At 48.1% G+C, this 7,139-nt stretch overlaps 1 long non-coding RNA gene across 1 annotated transcript; it reads right to left on the minus strand.

Moving 5' to 3' along the window:
* Positions 1-813: 813 nt before the first annotated feature.
* Positions 814-4,870, minus strand: LOC115183063 (uncharacterized). Its single transcript, XR_003873940.1, has 3 exons — positions 4,732-4,870; positions 1,214-1,340; positions 814-965 (listed from the first exon to the last, which is right to left on the minus strand). It is a non-coding gene; the product is annotated as an uncharacterized LOC115183063 (long non-coding RNA).
* Positions 4,871-7,139: the final 2,269 nt, after the last annotated feature.

The raw sequence follows: 7,139 nt of genomic DNA on the forward strand, positions 1-7,139 counted from the left end.
CACACACACACACACATAAACTGCCACGGAGCACTGCAGCAAGCCAGCCTCATTCTGCATTACGCAACAGACAGATGTTAGAGTGAGAGGAAGAGGGAGAGGAAGGGAGATGGAGGAAGAGTGGAAAAGAGAGCATGTCTGTGCTCTGTCTGTCAGGAAATTCTCACCATCTCTCAAATTAACAACCCAGTGTGCAGGCCAATGTTCTGATGATGGAGTATGATAATGTTCTGATGATGTTCTGATGATGGGGTATGATGTTCTGATATGATAATGTTCTATGATGGTGTTCTGATGATGTTCTGATTTTTTAAAACATTTTAGTCATTTAGCAGCCACTCTTATCCAGAGCGACTTACAGTAGTGAATACATTTCATACATTTTTTCCCCCCCCGTACTGGTCCCCCGTGGGAATCGAACCCACAACCCTGGCGTTGCAAACACCATGCTCTACCAACTGAGCCACATGGGACCACTGATGTTCTGATGATGGGGTATGATGGTGTTCTGATGATGGGGTATGATGATGTTCTGATGATGGGGTATGATGATGTTCTGATGATGGGGTATGATGATGTTCTGATGATGGGGTATGATGATGTTCTGATGATGGGGTATGATGATGTTCTGATGATGGGGTATGATGGTGTTCTGATGATGGGGTATGATGATGTTCTGATGATGTTCTGATGATGGGGTATGATGATGTTCTGATGATGATGTTCTGATGATGGGGTATGATGGTGTTCTGATGATGGGGTATGGTGATGTTCTGATGATGGGGTATGGTGATGTTCTGATGATGGGGTATGGTGATGTTCTGATGATGGGGTATGATGATGTTCTGATGATGGGGTATGATGATGTTCTGATGATGGGGTACGATGATGGCCCTGCTGGGTCAACGTATGCATTCCAAATGGCATCATAACGCACTACAAGTCCCGTGGTCCAACGTTGTGCACTGTGTAGGGAATAGGGTGCCATTTGGATTAGTACAGCCTGGAGTGTGGACCTGAGACAACTCTAGTAACACTCATTTGAGTAGTCAAGCAATTTGACTGATTAACCCAGGGCTAGACTTGATGTTTAATTACTCGAGAGAAGAGGAGAGGAGAGAGGAAAGGAGAGACCATATGGGTCATAGGTGATATATAGAGGTGAAAGTTCAAAGGTCATAGGTGATGGGTCATAGATAGACTAGGATCTTACTGGGTCGTCCGGGCTGTTTGGAGATGGGCAGGGAGACCTCAGTAAGGGGGAGGATGTAGACTTCAGGTCCATTCTGAGACGAGGCCAGGTCAGCCTGGTACTCCTCTCCCTCTGTGTTCTCAAACTCCTGGTGGGAGGGGAGAGAAGACACTGGGGTTAGTGTGTATGTGACAGAGAGAAAGGGGGAGTGAGTGGGGGGGCAGAGAGAGAGAGAGAGACACAGACAGAGAGAGAGAAGAAAGAATTTGTATGCATGTGTGGGTCACAGAGAGAAAGTATGTGACGGATGCTAGGAGGAAGTGGCCTCTTCCTCCATCTCTACTCTGGGTCCCCTTCCTCCTCCTGCCCCTATCATGCCTCAACTTTCTTCCTACTGTCTTGAGATTTGGCTCTAAACTGCTTATTTTCACAAAACAACAGATCTGAATATGAGCCACAAGCAGAAACAGACAGTTGTACAACACTCCCTTCCAACCCTGCCTGCTAGATGCAAACAGAACACATCCCCTCTGTCCCTTCTAAACACCAGTGTATCTTTACAATCTAAACACCTCCAGCAGCGACAGAGTACCACGCTGCCAATCCATCTTCAGAGACTGTGTTTGTACAGGGAGAGAGTGGCTGGCAATACTGCTCTGTTCTCAACTACTGAGCCATCCATTGTTTACCTAATGAACTACAGCACAGAACAAACCTATCTAGAGGAGAGAAGAGAGGGGAGGGGGTGGGAAGAGGTGAAGAGAACAAGGGGAATCATGCAAGACAACGCTTCGCTGCGACAGAAAACCCCTCTGCTCTGATTCATAAGACTGATAGCACCCTTTTGCTTCTCATTCACAACACCACCTGTCTATCTCAGGAGCAGAGCATGAAAGAAAGAAAGAAAGAAAGAAAGAAAGAAAGAAGATGAGGAGACATGACAGAGAAGAGCGAACGGACGAAAAGACTAGAAATGAGAAAAGGCCATACCGTTCACTAAACACTTAACACTCTCCTCTCTTCTCTTTTCTCTAAACACCTAACACCCAACCACAGAACTGAGTCTGTCTGTTCGTCCCACAGAGTGGTCACAGTGAAAGGAGGATGACATAAAGAAGGCTTTGGTGGTGCAGTGGTGGGATGTGGCTAGTGGTCGCACGCTAATGCACACACCTCTATTAACGCAAACCTCTGCTAACACTCTGGTGAATGACAAGGAGGGGAACCACAGAGGGGGATGTGACCACATAACACTGTTCTATTGACTTCTGTGGATTTGACACTGGACAACCACGCCAAAGTAGCCTGTGTTTGACACTGGACAACCACGCCAAAGTAGCCTGGGTTTGACACTGGACAACCACGCCAAAGTAGCCTGAGTTTGACACTGGACAACCACGCCAAAGTAGCCTGAGTGCCAATCTGTTTCTGGTCTCTTGGCAACTCCTTATGAATTGTCATGTTTGACTTACCAATGACAGCAATGGTGTTGGCAATAGCACAAGGCTAAAGTCAAACACCTGCAGCTAAAAGTCTATATTGGGGGGATAGATGGATGGATGGATGGATGGATGGATGAGGGAACTGCTGGAGAAAAGCAGGCTGTCCATTGTTTACCTCTGCTATGAGCATTTGCGTCATTCTGACTTGTCAAGATAAAAAAAATGTAGGGGGGGGGAACTATCTGGATATTTGAATAGTGAAGTGGTGCTAAATGCCCATCCCCAACACAGCAGCAGAACAACCACCTTCCTATCTCTGCCGCTCTGACAGGATCTGCTTTGAGGATGCTAACTGACAGAGTAGGTAGGAACTAATATTGCTGCCAAGATCCACTGCGAAATTAAAAGTCTGTCCAGATAAGCAGGGCGTCAGCAGATGACGTCAAAACCGGTGACTAGGCGTTGTGGACGGGGATGGGGGACGGGCGTAAGCTGCGGGCTTCTAGTGTTGTGTTCAATACCAGTGCTAGGCACTAGTTTTTATTATTTATTGTGATAAACCCTATCCCAAAGCTTAACCTTTACAGACAGACAACAGGCTGGCAGTCACACCCCTCTGCCCAGTCCCTCACAGACCGACAACAGGGGAGCAGGCAGGCAGCCACAACCCTCTGCCCAGTCCCTCACAGACCGACAACAGGGGAGCAGGCTGGCAGCCACAACCCTCTGCCCAGTCCCTCACAGACCGACAACAGGGGAGCAGGCTGGCAGCCACAACCCTCTGCCCAGTCCCTCACAGACCGACAACAGGGGAGCAGGCTGGCAGCCACAACCCTCTGCCCAGTCCCTCACAGACCGACAACAGGGGAGCAGGCTGGCAGCCACAACCCTCTGACCAGTCCCTCACAGACCGACAACAGGGGAGCAGGCTGGCAGCCACAACCCTCTGCCCAGTCCCTCAGACAGACAACAGGGGAGCAGGCTGGCAGCCACAACCCTCTGACCAGTCCCTCACAGACCGACAACAGGGGAGCAGGCTGGCAGCCACAACCCTCTGCCCAGTCCCTCACAGACCGACAACAGGGGAGCAGGCTGGCAGCCACAACCCTCTGACCAGTCCCTCACAAAGCAGCCTGTTGTGTGATAGGGGCCTGTATGCTGATTTAGGTTATGTCCCAAATAGCATTCTATTCCCTATATAGTGCACTACTTTTGACCAGGGCCCTATGGGCCAATTGCACCATATTCCCTATATAGGGCACTACTTTTGACAAGGGCAGTGCATTATATAGGGATTAGAGTACAATTTGGGACACACCCAGAGAGATATCCAAGAACTCTCCTTTAACTGGGTAATTGCTATGTCTCTTCCTAATCAGCAGGGGGCAGTGTAGCAGGATGTATATAGGGGTGGATCATGTCTCTTCCTAATCAGCAGGGGGCAGTGTAGCAGGATGTATGTAGTGGTGGATCATGTCTCTTCCTAATCAGCAGGGGGCAGTGTAGCAGGATGTATGTAGTGGTGGATCATGTCTCTTCCTAATCAGCAGGGGGCAGTGTAGCAGGATGTATGTAGTGGTGGATCATATCTCTTCCTAATCAGCAGGGGGCAGTGTAGCAGGATGTATGTAGTGGTGGATCATGTCTCTTCCTAATCAGCAGGGGGCAGTGTAGCAGGATGTATGTAGTGGTGGATCATGTCTCTTCCTAATCAGCAGGGGGCAGTGTAGCAGGATGTATGTAGTGGTGGATCATGTCTCTTCCTAATCAGCAGGGGGCAGTGTAGCAGGATGTATGTAGTGGATCATATCTCTTCCTAATCAGCAGGGGGCAGTGTAGCAGGATGTATGTAGTGGTGGATCATGTCTCTTCCTAATCAGAAGTGGGCAGTGTAGCAGGATGTATGTGGTGGATCATTGTTTATAAAGAGGTGGTCACACAGTGTGTGTGTGAGAGAGAGAAAGAGAGAGAGCGAGAGAGGAGGGAGACAGAAAACCGAGAGAGAGAGTGAAAGAAAGAGAGAGAAAGAAACAGAGAGAGAGAAAGAGACACAGAGAGAGAGACACACACAGAGAGGGAGAGAAAAGTTTATCTCACTTTGAACCCGATGTGTCCCTTCTTACAGCAGAGGCAGGCCAGCATGAGGAAGACGAAGGTGAAGAGCCCAGAGAAGGAAACAGCCACCACTGCCAGAGACGACGGCCACGACAGCTCACTCAGTGGAGCGCCATCTACAGAACAGGAAGAGATACCATGGTTAATAACTACAACAACAACAAAAATGACATTTACATTTAAGTCATTTAGCAGACGCTCCTATACGGAGTGTCTAACAGTTAGTGTATTTACACAACAACAACAACAAGGAAGTAAGCAGTAAGCAGTAACAGGATGTAGTATAGACTTCCCAGTGGTATACTGGAGGTTATAGGTCTTCTACCCACTTTCACTGGTCATTGTCTATAGTCACTTCTTAATCCCCACTGACACATATCAAAGTATTGTAGTGGAGGTATACGACTTATCAATGATGTAGCACAATAGAGAAATACAAAGTAGCCTACAATGCAAAGCACATTAAATATTTAGCTTATCCAATCGCATGTGAATAAATGCGCATATGATTTTTAAAAACGGCCAATAAAGAAATAATGTGCACGAGAACAGCGTCTGTAATGGCTCTGATTGGCTGGTCATTCAGTTACTTTGCTTCAATCATACATTTTTGCTTGGCGGCGCCTTGGCTATTTTCCTGAAATGGAAACTTAATTCTCGTACTTCTCAAATGAACTATGAAGCGAACACATCAAACAACGTTGTCAACTGTCCAAACTAATACAAGTAGTGGAGTAGCAGACATTTTGGACAACGAGCGGGAAAATAATGACTTCCCCTGCTCGTGTTCCCTCCTCCGGAGCCCATGATGACAGTGTCAGTGTTCCCTCCTCAGGAGCCCATGATGACAGTGTCAGTGTTCCCTCCTCAGGAGCCCATGATGACAGTGTCAGTGTTCCCTCCTCAGGAGCCCATGATGACAGTGTCAGTGTTCCCTCCTCAGGAGCCCATGATGAGTGTCAGTGCTCTCTCCTCAGGAGCCCATGAGGACAGTGTCAGTGTTCCCTCCTCAGGAGCCCATGATGAGTGTCAGTGCTCTCTCCTCAGGAGCCCATGATGAGTGTCAGTGCTCCCTCCTCAGGTGCCCATGATGAGTGTCAGTGCTCCCTCCTCAGGTGCCCATGATGACAGTGTCAGTGTTCCCTCCTCAGGAGCCCATGATGAGTGTCAGTGCTCTCTCCTCAGGAGCCCATGATGACAGTGTCAGTGCTCTCTCCTCAGGAGCCCATGATGACAGTGTCAGTGCTCTCTCCTCAGGAGCCCATGATGAGTGTCAGTGTTCCCTCCTCAGGAGCCCATGATGACAGTGTCAGTGCTCTCTCCTCAGGAGCCCATGATGAGTGTCAGTGTTCCCCTCCTCAGGAGCCCATGATGACAGTGTCAGTGCTCCCTCCTCAGGATATGCATCCACAATAATGTCTTGAACCATGCTAGAAAAGTCAGTATGACTGTAACATCAAAGCCAGCTCAGTGCATCTTCGGTTGTCCTGACTGTGAAAGACCAATATGGGATTTATCATTTTTGGTTATTCTTCCTCTGGAATTTTTCACACAAGGCGTCTTTCCTTCGCCGGGCCGTTTGGGAATCGTTTTGCAAAATTACTTCTCCACTGGACCTTCGTCATTTCGGCACAGTGCGCGACTGTACACAGACTGCTAAATGTGTTATAACACCTCCGGAAACAGTGTTACAGACTGCTAAATGTGTTATAACAGTGTAGACTAGGAGCAGCAGGGACTCACACTGCCGCCACAGGAAATAAATAGTGAAAACATGATGCAAACGGACCTAATGAAAGTGTAATCTACTTTATATTACTGCAATCAGATCAGCAGCGTAAAGATATACCACAGACTGTTTCCTCTGACTGCCTCACAACATGTGTTATACTGTTCACTATTAAGTACAGTAGAGTAGACATGAATGGTACAGAAAGGGAGTAAATGAAACACATGAAAGTTACTAGTATTTTACAGGTACTTTGTGTGAGGGGAAGAGAGAGAGATAAGAAAAGAGACAGATAGAGAGAAAGAGAAGAGGAAGAGAGAGACATAGAAAGAGGAGAGGAAGAGAGAGATAGAAAGAGGAGAAGAAGAGAGAGAGAGGAAGAGAGAGAGAAAGAATTACAGGAGAGGCCCTGCTCTCTCGCTTCCCCAGTTGTTTAGTTAATTTTCATTCCAATCTCCTTTGCATTAGCGTAGCCTCTCCTGTAGCCTGTCAACTATGTGTCTGTCTATCCCTGTTCTCCTCTCTGCACAGGCCACACAAACGCTTCACACCGCACGGCCACTGCCACTCTAACCTGGTGGTCCCAGCGCGCACGACCCACGTGGAGTTCCAGGTCTCCGGCAGCCTCTGGAACTGCCGGTCTGCGGCCAACAAGGCAGAG

Source organism: Salmo trutta, unplaced genomic scaffold (genome assembly GCF_901001165.1).
Source record: "Salmo trutta unplaced genomic scaffold, fSalTru1.1, whole genome shotgun sequence".
In the NCBI taxonomy this organism is placed as follows: Eukaryota; Metazoa; Chordata; class Actinopteri; order Salmoniformes; family Salmonidae; genus Salmo; species Salmo trutta.